The sequence below is a fragment of the Lissotriton vulgaris genome, unplaced genomic scaffold (assembly GCF_964263255.1).
Source record: "Lissotriton vulgaris unplaced genomic scaffold, aLisVul1.2 SCAFFOLD_5094, whole genome shotgun sequence".
NCBI lineage: Eukaryota > Metazoa > Chordata > Amphibia > Caudata > Salamandridae > Lissotriton > Lissotriton vulgaris.
In genome coordinates, this window is record NW_028255429.1 from 1 (window position 1) to 16,398 (window position 16,398).

Consider the following 16,398-nt stretch of genomic DNA (forward strand, 5'->3'; position numbering starts at 1 on the left):
CTGGATCAGTGATCCTATTGGAAAGAAATGTTCAGGAGTTACCAGTATAGCATTCACAGTATTGGGAGGTTAATGGATTTTGGACGATGATGTTTAGGTGTTAAAACAGTTGTTAAGTGACCTGCAGAGGAAACTTCGAAAATGTAATACAACTTTAGCTGCTTTGAAAGGAAGAAAATATTCAACGTGGTAGCCTCTGTGTGACTCTATATTTAGTTAGTTTAGACGCAGGGTTCTCTAACCAATAATTGATTTAATTTTGTTTACTATGTTTTATATGTAACTTACTCTGTACGTGCTTTGGTGCATGAAGAGAACTAGAAAGCCCTGTTTATCTGTATGAACAAAATTATGTAGTACTTGATGGAGGAGACAGATTAACCCCTTGAACGCTCATGACGAGCACAGCTCATCATGAGCCACGGTGCTCGGGCCGTTGGAACGCTCGCACGCTGGGCTAATTCCCCTGCTGTGCGAACGTTCTACACAAATGGGTGTGGTCATGACGAGCTCAGCTCGTCATGAGCACACGAGCACCAGGGCTCATAACGAGCTGAGCTCGTCATGAGCACCGGGGCGCTGTGCGCGCCCCCCAGCACAGCACGGGGGAATCCGCCCCGCATACAAGGGGTTAAAGCTGACTGTTGAATAATGAAACCTAATTGCACTATAAATGCTGGGTTTATGGTGCCCAGTAATCCCTTCCACTGGTATTTTTGCCGAGGTTTCTGGACACAAATGCAGAGAGGGTGACTGGAAGCCAGATTTCTGCACATAATCCATGTTGGGCTACAAGGCGGTTGTAAGGGTAAATTAGAGATGGGAGGTACTTCTTTCGTCTTCTTAGCAATGCTTGATGCCCCTCTACCTCAGCGCTGCGACAGAACCTCCACTGGAGAAGATAGCGAGCTGGATTCCCAACTACTCCACTAACACAGCACTTGTTGCCTGGTAAAGAGTTATAGATAGTGAGGTGCAGGCTGACAGGTAGGCGCAGTGGCTCATTAAGCTACAGCAGCTGAACACGACTGTTCACAGAGGCCATTCATGTCAGTGGAAAAGGTTGACGCCAATGACGCATAAGTGAAGCTCGGCAAGATGGCCGGCCTCCATGAACGCAGGACCCATCTGAAGCAAAGGGGATGCTGGCGCAAGGACTGCAGTACCCAAAGTTATCCTCAGAAGTATGGGGATTTGGGAAGTTGATTTAGTGGAATGGATTCACAGATGGAGGATAAAAGTAAAAAAGTAGGGCACGCCAAGCTGGAAAGCCTATATTAGATGCACAGTAGTTTATGCCACCATGAAGTGTAACAAAATCGGATGATCCAATGAATATTCAATGATCAGATCTGGTAATCAGGACCTGCTACTTTTTTATTTTTTATAAAAACGTGTGTTTATCACAACCTAGTACTTTTTTATTTTTTTTAAAGTGTTTAATGTTTTTTCAGCATATACCTTAACATTAATAATACCTTTCATGCACCTTAATACATTTAACAGTATTCCCTTTAGTTCACATTGTAGGCATAACTTCAGCAGGTCAGAGCCAGCATGCTTCGGATTTAGCTGTGTTGTTTCGAAGTTTAGCGAATGTTGTTCAGCATACTTACTCTATGTGCTTCAACCATATACATCAGTATTCACTTCTTTTTATTTCCTTTTTCTGGTATTTTTTTCTTGATAGGAATATTTAGAAGCTATCCATAACCTTCATGAGGACTGGCTCATTAATCGAACCCGGTTTACAGTGCCTGCGCCTGTTCTAGTAAGTCAAGTTTTTCAATTATTTTATTCTCATTCAGTTGTGCTTGTAAGTACAGGGGAGTGGCTCTTTCTTGAAGAGCAATCCATTACACTTTGTTCCATACCATAAGTAAGATAACATATTTTAATTGAAACTATGTGTCTTGTCTACAGAAGCCTAGAGATAAAATAATTTTCAGGTGGGATATGCAGCCTAAATATGAATTCAGCGAATATATATCTTTAAATTGTTTTTCCTTATTGAGATGTGTTGTCTCTTTAAGGGTATCCTTCAGCTAGATTTCAGAATGGTTGCTTTGAATGCCATTTAAAAAGTATTCTGGCGTTGATATCTGTCTTAGCTTGTTCTCGACCTCCCTCTGTTGTCAGTATATCCACATACATAGGCCATGTATATGATCCCTATATAAACAGTAGTGTGCTCGAGGATCTTAAGTAGGAGTTATGTAGTTCCTAATTCACCTCCAGCAATTTTTCCTCGTTGAAGTCCAGCAGTTTCCAAATGCAGTGTTTACATTGGGGAAGGGGTGCTCTCAGGTAATTGCAGGTATGGAAATACCTCCGTTCATATGTAAATACCCATTTTCGGTGTGTCTACTAAGTGTAAAAGATGTTTACTATACCCGGTAAATGCCTTACCCCTTGGTGTCAGTATTTACCTGGTGTAGCAAATACTTACCCTGTCTCTGAGCCACCCATAATTATTGGGTGTGAGAATTGTTCTTTAGCAATAGTGCAGATGATACTTGCATGGCCTTCCCTTGGCTCCATCTCCCTGGCATTCCTGTTGCACTTTATCTTTCAGTTTTATGTTCTCCCCTCAACCAAAGTGGTTTCGAGCTGTTCTTTATTAGTTTTTCTTTTCAACCAGAATCTCATGGTGTGGGGCCCTTAAGAGTTTTGTGTGCACAGGCTTTTATCCATCTAGATTGTACAAATGCACAGCTGGTTCATGCAACCGAGACCTGGATTCAAGAACTGCCAGCCTGCAGGAGTCTGTTTCTTTTTTACATCTGAGATTGTCATCAGGTGCTAAGGGCTTGCTACCTCGAAGCACCTTTTTAAAGATTTAAAGACTACTCTGCAAGGGTCTTTCAGCTTCTAGCTCAAGAATGTGTTTTATGAATTTAGCTGTTCATTTTGGTTTTGTAAGTGCTTTAGGTTAGTAGTACTGGTTGAAAGGTTGTAGGTTTTAAATCAAAGTTTTTGGGGCACAAAAAAACCCAATTGTGTGCAGTCTGCTACTCGTGATACAATTTGGGAAATGTCCCAATCGGTCTCCACTGAATCTCGCTTCAGGAGTAAAAGCGGGATCGCTTTGTGAAGATGCTCTGGTGCAGTCATCAACTTTATGAACACGGCCTTCAAGTTCCCTAGTTGTCAGGCGCTTGTTTTACTTTTGGAAGGACAGATAAGAGAAACAACTTCTGCTCTTCTAGAGAAGATATCACAGCCATGAATTCGAAAGTGCAATACATCGCAGGTTGTGATAAAGTGATCAAGGATATATGGCAACACCTAAATAATATAGTTCATGAGAACTCTAATAAAGGTGTTGATACTCTCTAAAAATTGGGATAACATAAATCCCCCAACACATGCAGAGTGGCTATCTTCATTATATGCAACTTCAAAGCTGGATCTATCGAGAACATGCAGCCCTCGATCTCTTAAATTTTGGGACCTCTTGATCGATTGGAGGAGGGATAGTTAGCCAACCCGGGTTTTTTTTTTTTCCTCACCGGGTCCGATGATTGGGCCTAAAATCTCTCTGTCCAAAAGGGTGGTACCGTACAGCTACTGGACAACTGGCCGAATTGGTCCGAAGGGAGTATGTCTGTCCAAGCTCTGTTGGCGTTATTGGGGCTGACTCTCTGGGCACCTGGAGCTCAGCATTGGGCTTCTGGGTGCTACGGGGGGGTCGGTCCTCGTGTCTGTAAGGACAAGAGCATAGTTGGATCGACTTATTGGCTAATGAGGACAAAAAAAAGGGGGAAAAAAAAAGGTGTTGATACTCTCATTAGAGAGCTAAGCGAACTCATATGTACTGATGATGCATCTTTACTGCTGGAGGAATTCATACTGCATGTTAATGAGAACTCTGAATCCTCATATATTCTTACAACTACTTTTGAAGGAACATTGAATTGAGTGAGGGCATTGTACACTGGTCCAGTAATAATGAGGTTGCTTAAGAACACATGTACTGTATTGAGCCTAAAGCAATGCAAGCCAGTGTCAGTTAAACATATTTTGCATCCGCGTCTTTCTCCATCAAATTAATGGAACATGGAGCAGAAGATGGCAACATAAAGTAACATTGGCAATTTTTGCAAAACCAAATGTACCCTTTTGTGGGGCAGTGGAGCTAAGGTAGTTAATTCCATCCCATTTAAGGAAAGCCTTGCAATCCCCCTTATTCCTCCTTCAATATCTCTTCATAACCCTCGTTGATACATTTGTGTCCACAAACAGGTTTTCTTAAAAAAAGTATGGTATGCTTTACCAGGAAAGTATTTAAGCAGCCCAAAAACGTAGTTAAAGCAAGAGCCGTGAGCAAACTCCAAAACCGCTCGCCCCTTCCAGATCAATACACACCCAGACTAACAAATCCTGACAGGTATTTAAATGCTATAGTTAAATCTTACTTTACTGAATGACATGCCTCACAGAAGAGTTAGGAGGAAAAAATCAATTTATCTCGGAAAGGTCCCACATCTTCACTTCATGTCTCTTAAACAGCATTTGTCATGGAGATCTCGAGACTAAATCAGACATCTAGAGATTACATTAAGATGCTGTTTAATATCTTTATTCCTTGGATTTGGCATTTTATAGGGTGCCCTTGTGTCATTATTGACAACCTATCGGAGACTGTGAGGCTTCTCTTCAGAGACATCAAGATGTGATTAAAATCTCATTCAAAGTGCCTTGGTTGAGGGGCTATACCAGGCTTCTCCATCCAGTAGAGTCTGCTTTCTTGAAGCCAGCCAGTTTACCAGATTACCTTCACTCTGCATAGCTCCCATTTCTCATGGCACACTTGAAAACTATGGGGGCAGTTTGTGCTGTTCACACTCAATCATGTTTGGATACAGTAGACTGATAGGTGGTCATTCCACAGCATTCCCAGTTCAGAAGCTTGAGGATCCCCATACGTCGGCTAGCTCAAATATAACTGGTGTGTATTGAGAACTTAGTGACCTTACATTGGCACATTTTGCTTTATAAGCAACTATCCTATTTGCTTCACTGAGATTCTTGGCAGCACTGTAGAGGAATACCTTATTTGCTAGGATGCAATATTTAGACTTGGAGGGATGATAAAGGGGAATCTCTTCCTGATTGGCTAGAGAAAAAAAAGACATAATTTATGATTTCTCACTCATCCATCCGTTTAACCCCTCTCAAGGCTAGATGTTTGGTTTACTAAGCCCCTTTAGATAATATTTTCAAATTAATTTGGCTCTTTGGGGCATCTTCTTTGTGAGAGTCTGCATAATTTAACTTATTCCCGTGGTGGGGGTGGTGTAGCCTGCTGATCTCGGTAGTGACTGTTCGACTGGTGGTCTACTGCACAACTCCCAACCGTTGGGCCGAGAATGACCGCCTGTTCGATGTCTGAGTCTGTGTGAAAAGTGGCAGCATTGCACGATGAGATGCTGCGCTGAAAGATTTGCTTCTAACCTTACTTCATAACAGCACAGAGTTCAGTGACCTTCTTTGAACACGATTGATACATCTGTCAAGATGGCTCCCTCGGACCCAGGTAGCACTGATTGGGGCCCGGTGTGTGTGGCTGCAGTAGTATAATGCTGTGCAGATGCCAAAGTGGAGAACAGCATTGAACTGGACCCTGACCAAATTGTTGAGATTAAGGGGGTCTCCAAGCCCTGATGGAGAATGGGTTTGCAGGCTGGAAGTGGCAAAACAAATGATTTGGATGTCTTAAAAGCTGGTTTGGAGCTGTGGAGCTGATGGGCACATGGCTCTGTCTGGTCTGTTCAATGGAGTAACTGGGACATGCCATACCCAACCTTGACAGTGAGTGATTTCGGGGGCTGTTATTGTTATCTACTCATGTACTGGTATGCCACTTAAGGAGAACAAGGGTAAACAGACAGAAATTAGTTCTTTAACACCAGACCTTCCATATCTGGGAAAAATACTGACCCTGGGGCTTTGCTGCCCTGCACCTAGCTAACCACTCACAATTAGAGTCAGTGGTGGTTTACATTTTACAGGACTTGAACAAAAATTTCAGAGAGCTGTCCGTGACAGACACTCTAGTTAAGTTTGGTGCTGCAGAGATAACACTAGAGTTTAAGACGTAGAGTGAGAGTTGAAGTGGTTGGCAATAGATTTGCGATACCATGAGCCAGCGTTGTGGCAACATGAAACTCAGACTCAGCATCAGAAATCCTTAAAAGACTGCACGAGAGTCTCCACCCTTTCTCTGTAATCCAGGATTTTGAACACAGAGGTTTTGTAGGTCATTTCGCTAGTGCAATTTGACATTCACAAAGTGATGAAAGCCATAGAAACCCCCAGATAAGCGGTTTACAGCCATTGTTGAACTGCCTGGTACCAGGGAGTACCAGGATGGTAGAGAAATAGTTCTTACCCTCCGAGGCAAAATAATAAATCTTTTCCCAGACCTAGTCCAGACCACACGAAGTCTGAAAATATAGTTGTAGGTCAGCATATCTTTTGTATATCTATAGGCATGCTAATGCCCTCTAGCTCTGCATTTGTTAATAGAAGGGTTATATTCCTGACAGGTCATGGCCTTTCGGTGGCACTGTCCACGTTTAACAGAGGTGTATGCATTCAGATTTTCCTTTGCCACGCAACTTTCCCCCATTTTCTCCATATGTATTACATTGTAGGGATTGCAAAGCCGGCTTAGACATTGTGTCTACTTAAACTTAGCTGATTTACAATAAATGGCAATACTCAGATGTCGTTGTATAATGTACCTTGAACCAAGTTTTATCACAGTATTTACATTGTGTATGATTGAACATTTACTTCTGCAAATTGAGCAGGTAGAAAAACTGTTCAAATAAAAAGTTTCAGTCTGGAGTTTTTGCATACCAGTAGTACCACTCACTCTTTAAAGTGACCAAGTTTAGGTCTAACCTCTGTCAGTGTATACATATACAGAGCTTAAAATTTGGGTAAGCCCCCTTTAGTCGTTGACCTGATGGGTCAGGCCCCTTCCATTATTGCTTGTCTGGTCTCCATCTTTTTTATGTGGCGACTCCTCGCATTTGGTGGGTAGCTAAATTTTGCAGTGTCCAGACTTTCTATAGGTGGTGGGAAACAAAGTAGTCCCACTCCAAGATCGCATCTGCTCTTCTCCAACCAGACAAATTGCATTGCAAGCTAAGTCCATCCTCGTTGCCAAAATGTGGTGTCCAGAATTTATACAAAACTCATCCTTGGGTTATCCAGCAGTAAATGTGCTTATTGAACATTGGAGACTCCAGTGTTGTATGGAATGTGAACCAGTATTGTTCGTGTGACTTAAGTAGTCGCGTGATGGTAGTGATGATTCTGATTATAGAATCAGGACTTCAGTTTGGCAGTTGAAGATCCGGTTCTGGCATTGGAGAACGTGCATTGATGGGCTTCATTGTAGATATGAAATAAAGAAGATTTTGGATTACCTTTCCTTTTATCTCTGCCTCAGTGTTATTGAATGTGGTACTACAAATTGACGAGGAGGAAAGCTTCAAGAATAATCACAAGGAGCCCAATGAGATGTAATGAAGTGTGATTCCCAATGTGTCTGAAGAGCACTGGATCGTTCTGACATCCCCGTTGTGGTCAAAAAGGCGCTGGTTAAGAGCGATAGCGACCTGGCATCTGGCTGCTGGAAATTGCACATGCATGGTGAAGGTGCACAACAACAAAAAAGATTAGCCGTGCCAGGAGGTGAGCTACGGGGCTCAGTGATTGAAGAGCCTGCGGTTGTGCAGTGGGTATCTTGTGACGCAAAGGGTGTCAGATGGCCATTGTAGTGTCATATAATATTGGAGGTGTGGTCCAGGTATCCAGCGACGTCATCGCGCATCATGTCTCGCGGCAGCCATCTTTAATTCTCTTTTGGAAGTATTTTCCAGCATATACTGCGCGAGATCTAGTTATTCAGCTCAACGTATATTGGTGGCCATCTTCATTTTGGTTTTGAAGTGTTTCCCAACCTCTACAAGGCATTTAATAGGTGTTTCAGTGGTGGTTAAACAGTAAAACAAAATTGTCACCATTGTTACAGTCAGGCTTTGGGCGATCACCAGGTACTGTAAAGTCCTTTGGAGTCAGAGTCCTTATTTAAAGGATTTAGAGGAGCCTACCTTTTTGGTCCAAGAAGAAACTTGTATATTCTTGATACCCATTCAATTCCATGTTGAACTAACTATTTTTGACAGGTGGAATCATGAACGGAGGGGGTTGTTTCTAATCATAATTTGCCAACATTTCAACGTCAGTATTATTTTGGTATCTGTTGGTCTCAGCTACTCACTACGTTCATAACTCTGTTCGGAGCATTGAAATATTTGAGGTTACCATTTGCATTGGCCTCAGCGGCTTGCATATTTCAGAAACAAATGTATTATTTATTTAAGGATGTAACTGGAGTTGTGGCCTTTAAGGACAACGTGCTCTTCTTTGCTAAAACTGTAAAAGAGCATAACTTGATTCTGGATAAAGTGTTTTCCATGCTCAAGCAGGGAGACATGACGGTCTCATTGGACAAGTGTAAATTCCCTATTGAGGCCGTAGATTTGGGCCACAGGATTTCCTTTGGGGATATTGAACCTAAGACAGACATTCTCGAAGCTATTTAGGATGCTTCCAAAGGATAAGGACGAGTTAAGATCATTTATTGGTCTTAACGATTATTATTCAAGATTTGTCTAAGGCTACGCCACCATCATGGAACCACTAAAAAAAAATTGTTAAGAAAGAATGAAAAATTCGAATGGGGTGACAAAAAGAGCAGGTCTTCCTTGACATCAGAAATACTCTGCTAAAGGTCGAAGCCCTAAAATCATTTATCAGCGGATTGAGGTGCATAGTTGATGTTAGTGCGGTAGGGTTAGGCGCAGTGTTATGTCAAAAAGTTAATGGGTTTGAAACCACTATTGCCTTTGCGGCCAGAGCTTTGAAGGATGCTGAAAGGAGATATAGCACAATTGGAAGAGAGGCTGAGCTTGGTCAGTTGAGAAATTGAAGATGTATTTATAGGAGACACAGTTTGTACTCTGCACAGATCATGAGCCCTTAACTTATTTGTTCGGGGGAAAAGGTTGTAGCTTCATCCCTTTTATTAACGAATTTGGCTAAACTATAGGAGTACAATTTTGAGGTGCAGTATATTCCGGGTAGTTCTAATTGTAAGGCAGTTGTCTAGGTTACCGGTAAAGAGTGAAACAGAGGAGAACCCATCAGGTGTCGCTGTAAGCGGACGACCTCCTGGTATTTGTGCGGGACGTGAGAAACATACCGGCTCAACTGGAATATACACTGCGGGACTTCGCTGCTCTCTCGGTCTCAGAGTGAACGTTAACAAATCCTGCCTTTACCCATTTGGCGGGGACACGCAGGATCTGGGCTATGTTTTAGAGGGTACGAGGGTGCAATGGAATGCAGACACTTTCTGCTATCTTGGCATTCAGGTCTACCGTTGGCCAGAAGACCTATTTGACGGTAACCTAGGACGGGCAATGGCAGCCATCAAAGCACATGTGCGCTTCTGGAGTACATTACCGTTGAGTCACAGGCACAGTGGCACTGTCCAAGATGGTGATCCTCCCCCGACTCCTGTATTACTTTGCCAATCTTCCCCTTTACGTTCCAGCGGCCTTCTTTGCTCACTAAGATGCTCAGAGAATTCTTATGGGGTAACACGCGGCACAGGCTAGCGCTAGCAAAACTATATTTACCCACGGATCAGGGGGGGACTAGCTGCGCCCTGCTTTGAGCACTACTATCTGGCCGCACAACTGCAGTGGGTGGCCCGCTGATTCACTGACAGGGGCGGGGAGGATACTTCAACTTTACCCCCCCCTATTCTCTCGAATATATTGCTAAACTTTTCCACCCCGCCACCAAGGCCCCAACAACTGCTCCCCCCTTCTGGCGGTGGCTTACAGGTGCTACCGACGCTGCCTGTATCTCACTAAGACACTGGTCCCTTACGTGCCGGCCATACCATTAGCGGGCTCCCCCAGCGGGTCTGGGGTGCTCACGCCTTTTGAGCTCACGACCTGGCATAAAGCTGGCATAGAGACACTGGGGGAGTTGTATTGGGACGGCAGGTTCCTACCTTTCGACTTACTGGTTGAAGAGACAGGGCTTCCGCCGGGACAGTTTCTGAGGCACCGTTCACTCATCATGACTCTGTTCACCAGATGGGGAGACATGCAAGAGGAACCGGGCCAACATCTCACCATTCAATACCTACATGTGAATAAAACAGATTTATTAAAAAAAAAAAGACTGAAACCGAGGAGGTTATTGCGTTCGATGATGAATGTGTTGTGGTTGCAGTTGATGTGGTTGAGCAGTGTCAAAGTATCATTGAGGAAAACGTGCAACCTTTAGTTTGTGAGCAAAAAATGATAAAGACGAAGGTGTTGGATTACATACAGAATGGTTGGCCGCTTATTAAGCAATTGAAAGGAGAGCTTCTGAACTTTGCACATGTCGCAGATGAGTTATCTATAGATTCTGGGGTGTTTTTAAGGTCAGACAAGTTTGTTTCACCAGTGAGTTTGAGACCCAGAATATTGTCACTGGCACATGGTCATGTGGGATCATCATCGACAAAATAAATGCTCATATGCTCATTTTGGTGGCCAGACATATAAAGAGTGCATTTTATCCAATAAATATTGGAAGTTAAAGGACATCTCAATGATACCAGTATTGTTTCCACAGAAGGCTTGGGAAAAGATGGCCTTGGATTTTGTGGGAACCATAAATGCATTGAACAAGGAATTGTGATATGTGATTGTCTTGGTAGATTATTTTTCTAAGTGGATATACTATGAAAAGTGGAGGAAACTTGCACTAGAACGGCTATTTATTTATTGTCTAAAATGTTTCTATTGAAGGTCCACCCGCAGAATGAGTTACTGATAATGGTGGACTAAGGAGTGAAGGACTGTACTCTGGCTCTGTATAGTGCACACGCTAATGGTGCTGTATAGGTCCTGTGCCAGCTCCCTACGCCAGGCAAGAATGTCTCCTGACTGCCAGCTCAGCTTTCTCCTTTCACCACGCCGCTTTGTGTCTGTGTGACACTTCCACTCCATTCCCCAGCACGTGTGCAGTCAGCCTCATTTTGATAGCCTGCCAGCATTTATTGTGCCCTTTGGCTGCCTCCATCTGTGTTACTGTTCCACTGTAACTGCTTATTTTTTTGGGTGTCTTTTGTCTCTCCCATGCTGGTTCCCACCTCCTGCTATTTTCCTCTGCCTGCTCCTGCCACCGAGCGCCCACTCCCCCTCCCAGGACCTACTTAATAGAGGCTGCAGCACCAGCCCATTGAGCAGGTCCTGTGCCAGCTCCCCATGCCAGCCAAGCAGGTCTGCTGAGCTTTCGCCTTACTTCCTCCCTCTGCTTGCCGCCTCCTGTCTGCCAGTAAGTGTCTGTGTGAATCTTCTACACCCCTCTGTTCCCCAGCGCCTGGGTACAGTTTGCCTCATTTTGATAGAATACCAGCAATACCAGCGAACTCTCGCACTCGACTCCCACCGCACTGGACCACAATCCCTGTTCACAACCGCGAAAACCGTCCCCATCGCTCCTGTAATCCTCTCTCGGACCTCGACACAATCGCCCTCCTCCGCTCCTACGACCCAGCTCCCCATAGCAATACACCCAACACTCTCACTGCCATTCCTACGATTCACTCCAATCCCCTTAGACCCCCACACTGAACAACAGAATAGCTATCCATAGTAACCTGAGTAAAGTCCCCCTCGCTCTAGAACCCCCTTCCACCCTCGACACACCCCGTCTCAAATGCACTCTCCTCAACTGCAGATCAGCCGCGAAACACTCCTTCGCTATCGCCGATCTCATCCTAAAACTGGATCTTGACTTAATCATCATGACTGAAACATGGCTAACAGAATCTTCTACACCTATAATGGACATTCTGGTTCCCCCCAACTACCACATCACTAGACTTGACAGGACTGGCAATAAAAAAGGTGGCGGAATCGCATGTATACACAGGCGCAACCTCTCTGTCCTGAAAGTAACTTCCCCCTCCCTACCCTCCCCAACCACATGTGAATATATCTGCCTCGATATTATCAGTGAGGGAAAACCGATTTGCACTCTTCACGGCGTTTATCACCCACCCGGCGACAACCTTACCTTCTCCCAGCAAATCATGGATATAATCTCAACCAACTCCGGGCGACAACTCACACAAATATACCTTGGTGACTTCAACCTCCACTGGAACGATCATAATGATGCGGTGGTAAAAGGTCTGAAGAATTTCCTTAACGCCCTTGACCTCACTCAAATCTGCAATAGTCCAACTCACAAGAAAGGCTCTATCCTCGACCTTATCATCTCCAAAGAAGCCTCTATCCAACTCGAATCTATCCAACCCTGTGACTGGTCAGACCATCATATTATCACATTCTTCATCAATGAAAAAGTTAAATTTAACCCTGTTCAATCCGCCAGGCCCAAAATTTGGAAAAGAGACATGAAAAAACTAAACTCAAACTCTCTGCCCCCCAACAGCTGCAACTCACTACTTCCTCCTACTGGCGTTAAGGACGTCCAATCCTTGACTGATCACTATCTTAATACTATGTCCTCAATAATTAATGAAGTCGCACCCCTGCAGCTAAAGAAAGCCTCCTCAAAAATCTCCAATCCCTGGTACGACGGGAGTCTCAATGACGACAGACGCGCCATGCGAATGGCAGAGCGCAGCTGGAGATCAGCTCCCTCTGCACTGAACCTAAAAACCCTGAAGAAAAAGAGAAATGCCTACTTCAGGAAAATAAAACGCTCAAAATCAGTCTTCTTCAGCCGTCAGCTTGACCTAGCCAAAAATCGTCCGAGAAAGCTGTTTGAGCTTATCCGAACGCAATCCAAAGAACACCCCCAACCTCTCAACACTATGGGTGAAGCTCCCTCCTGCGAAGACTTCGCCTCTTTCTTTATCCAAAAAACTGACAACATAAAGAATGATCTACTCATGGATGCAAGCCGCTACCCCAAACCCCACTGCATAGCACCAACTAAACCAAAAAACAATGCCACCTGGTCAACCTTTGTCACCTACACGGAAGAAGAAATTGGCAAACTGCTCAGCACTCTGAAACCTTCCAATCACCTCACGGACCCCCTTCCTGCTAACGCTGTCAAAGTCCTTACCCCGTCGCTCCTTCCACTCTGGACTAAAATCATTAACAGCTCACTTCAACAAGGGTCCATTCCCGACTCCCTCAAAGTTGGACAAGTCACACCCTTACTAAAGAAACCTACAGCCGATCCCTCAGACCTCAACAACTACCGCCCCATCACCAACATTCCGACTCTTGCCAAACTGCTGGAAAAATGCGTACAAATACAGTTGTCTAAACACATTACTCAGTTTGATCTTCTCAACTCTCATCAATCAGGCTTCAGAGCAAATCACAGTACTGAAACTGCTATGACTCACATAATCGATGACGCCCTCCAAATCCTAGATCATAACGATACCTGCCTCCTCATCCTCCTTGATCTCTTCTCCGCATTTGACACCGTCAAACATGAGAATTTACTCGAACTATTAAACACAAGAATGGGCCTATCTGGAACTGTGCTCAAATGGTTCACGTCCTTTCTGCATAACAGGTCGCAGAAATTCAAGAGCAACAACTTGATGTCCGCGCCAAGACCTGTATCGCTAGGCGTACCACAAGGATCCTCCCTATCCCCAACTTTGTTCAACCTAGTTATGGAACCTCTCACCACCTTGCTACAAGAAGCCAATGTATACTTCCACATGTATGCTGATGACACCCAACTTTATCTCAAACTTCAATCACCCAATGACATCACGCTCTTGAACTCAACGATCAGCAGCACCCAATCCTGGCTGGCCGCTAATCACCTCAAACTTAATGCCCTCAAAACAGAGTTCCTTTTGATCTCACCTCCCGCGAAGATCACTACCGCACAAATGTGGCTTAAACACCTAACGGCACTCAATGTTCAACCCACTATCGTGGACTCAGCGAAATCCTTGGGCATAACACTCGACACCAATCTCAGCATGCAGGAACACATCAACAAAGCAACTAAGGGAGCAAATTACCAAATCAACACCCTTAGGAAACTTAAACCCTTCCTTCCAGCCAAAGACTTCCAAACTGCGGTACAATCACTTGTCATACCTCGAATAGAATACGGCAGCACCGCCCTCTGCGGTCTCCCCCTAGCTACTACGGCACCCATAAGAGCCTCTTTAAACGCCGCAGCGAGACTTATCACTGGATCAAAAAAACACTCACACATTTCCCCTGACTTCAAATCCCTGAACTGGCTGCCTTTTGAAGCCAGGATACACCTGAAAATCGCTTGTTTGACGCACAAGGCTGTCCACCTTAGCTCACCTAGATACCTCGCTCAGAAGCTAACGATTTCTGGAGGATCCAGAAACACTAGAGGCACAAACAATCTTTTGCTAAAGCCTAAAAGATTCCGCAAAGAAAAAACATACAAACGCTCTTTCTCAGGAATGGCCCCCAGGATTTGGAACTCACTCCCCCCTGAAATCAGACTCATCCCATCTACCATACTTTTCAAGAAAGAAGTAAAAGCGATCCTCATGGCTAAATGCACATGAACCACTACTGGGGATCAACTTCAAAGACTCAGTGCTCATCTGTACTACTTGTTCGAACCCTTTGCTTTTTGTTTGACTTTGAAATTGACTACTTGATTGTTTATGATATCATTTCACTGTACTTTTAACACTATAGATGTATCTGTGTATTTTTGCTCTTCTCCTATGTAAAGCGCTCTGATATCTGCAAAGATCTTGTTCGCGCTATATAAAACTTTCTAAATAAATAAATAAATAAATAAATTTGTTGTGCCCTTTGCCTTCCTCCATCTGTGTAACTGTGCCACTGTAACTGCTTATTTTTGTTGGTGTCTTTTATCTCTCACACAGCATTTCCCGTCCCCTGCCGTTTCACCTGCCCGCTACCACCACCTAGTTCCCCACCTTGCCCCCTCCCAGGACCTACTTAATGGAGGCCATAGTGCAGCTGCGCCGGCGGCACGCCAAATGCAAGCCCATCTTCTCCTGTCCGCACCTGATCCTCCCACATTCTACCGCTACACCTCCAAGGAGCTCATGGACCCCGGGAACCACTACAGCTGCTTCATGTCATCCCCATAATCAACTAAAGGACCCTTCACCTGCCGCCACTACCAATTTGCCTGCCACACAGGACCACTGGCCTGTCGTGGACCCCGTACCGTTTCCGTTCAGAAGAATACAAACAAACCGGAATGGCTCCAATGCATCCTGCTCAACACCTGCTCCTTCTGTAAAGACGCCAGAGGAATGTGGGACACCATCACCACCCTCTACCCAGACGTTGCCTTCATCACCAAAACTTGTCTCAACCTCTCCTGAAACCCCAACATCCCCACCGCCACTCCCGACGACTATAAGATGATACACCGAGACTGCACCAGCAAACTCGGCGGGGGCATCGCCATCATCTTCAGGGAAACCATCTGATGCACCATCAGCAACGACGACCCGATGACCCCTATGGAATACCTCAACTTCTGTTTACAGGCCAATGCTGAGACCACAAAAGAGGCACCCTCGCCTACAGGACCCTGACGAGCCTTTTGTGACGCCATCTCCAACCTCATCGCCCCCACTACTACATCCTACTCGGCGACATCAATTTCCACGCCGACGACTCAAACAATGCCATCTTCATCACCCTCCTGGAGAACCTAAACAACATTGGCCTCACTCAACGGGTCACCAAACCAATGCAGAATGCTGAACACACACTTGATGCCATCTTTACCTCCAACAACAGTTTCAAATTCACCCACAACACTGAACTCACCTGGACTGACCATACTATCATCCACTTCACCATCTCCAACCCCCAGCACACCATCGCCAAACACCACCTCCCCCCCCAACCCCCACTAAGGCTTGGGCAAAGTAACCGGGACCCAGTGGACACATGCCCTTATGATCAAACAACCCAAGATGTCATCAGAACCTTGACCAAGCCGTCCAGAACTTCTCTGCCTGGATCACCAAAGGTGCCAACAAAGTCGCACTGTGTAAACCAGCAAAATCCGTCAAATACTCAAAACAAGCCAGTTGGTACATCCCAGAGCTCAGACCCACCAAGCGCAGCTGCTACCGACTTGAGAAGCTGTGACGTGCTACTAAGAAGCCCTCCAATAGAGCCACCCACAAAGCAGCACTCAGCAACTATCACCTGCACCTCAAGGAAGCCAAGAGAGCAGCCATCACTACCTGCATCGTCGACACAACTGCCAACCACATGAAGGAACTCTTCAAAGTAGTCAACTAATTCTCCAACC

At 44.8% G+C, this 16,398-nt stretch overlaps 1 long non-coding RNA gene across 1 annotated transcript in view; it reads left to right on the forward strand.

The window, feature by feature from the left end:
* The first annotated feature begins 1,689 nt into the window (after positions 1-1,689).
* The window catches only part of LOC147659127 (uncharacterized), a 35,199-nt gene continuing 20,490 nt past the window's right edge, over positions 1,690-16,398 (forward strand). Inside the window, exon 1 of the long non-coding RNA XR_015307314.1 lies at positions 1,690-1,771. This is a non-coding gene — a long non-coding RNA (uncharacterized LOC147659127). The remainder of the gene's footprint in view (positions 1,772-16,398) is intronic.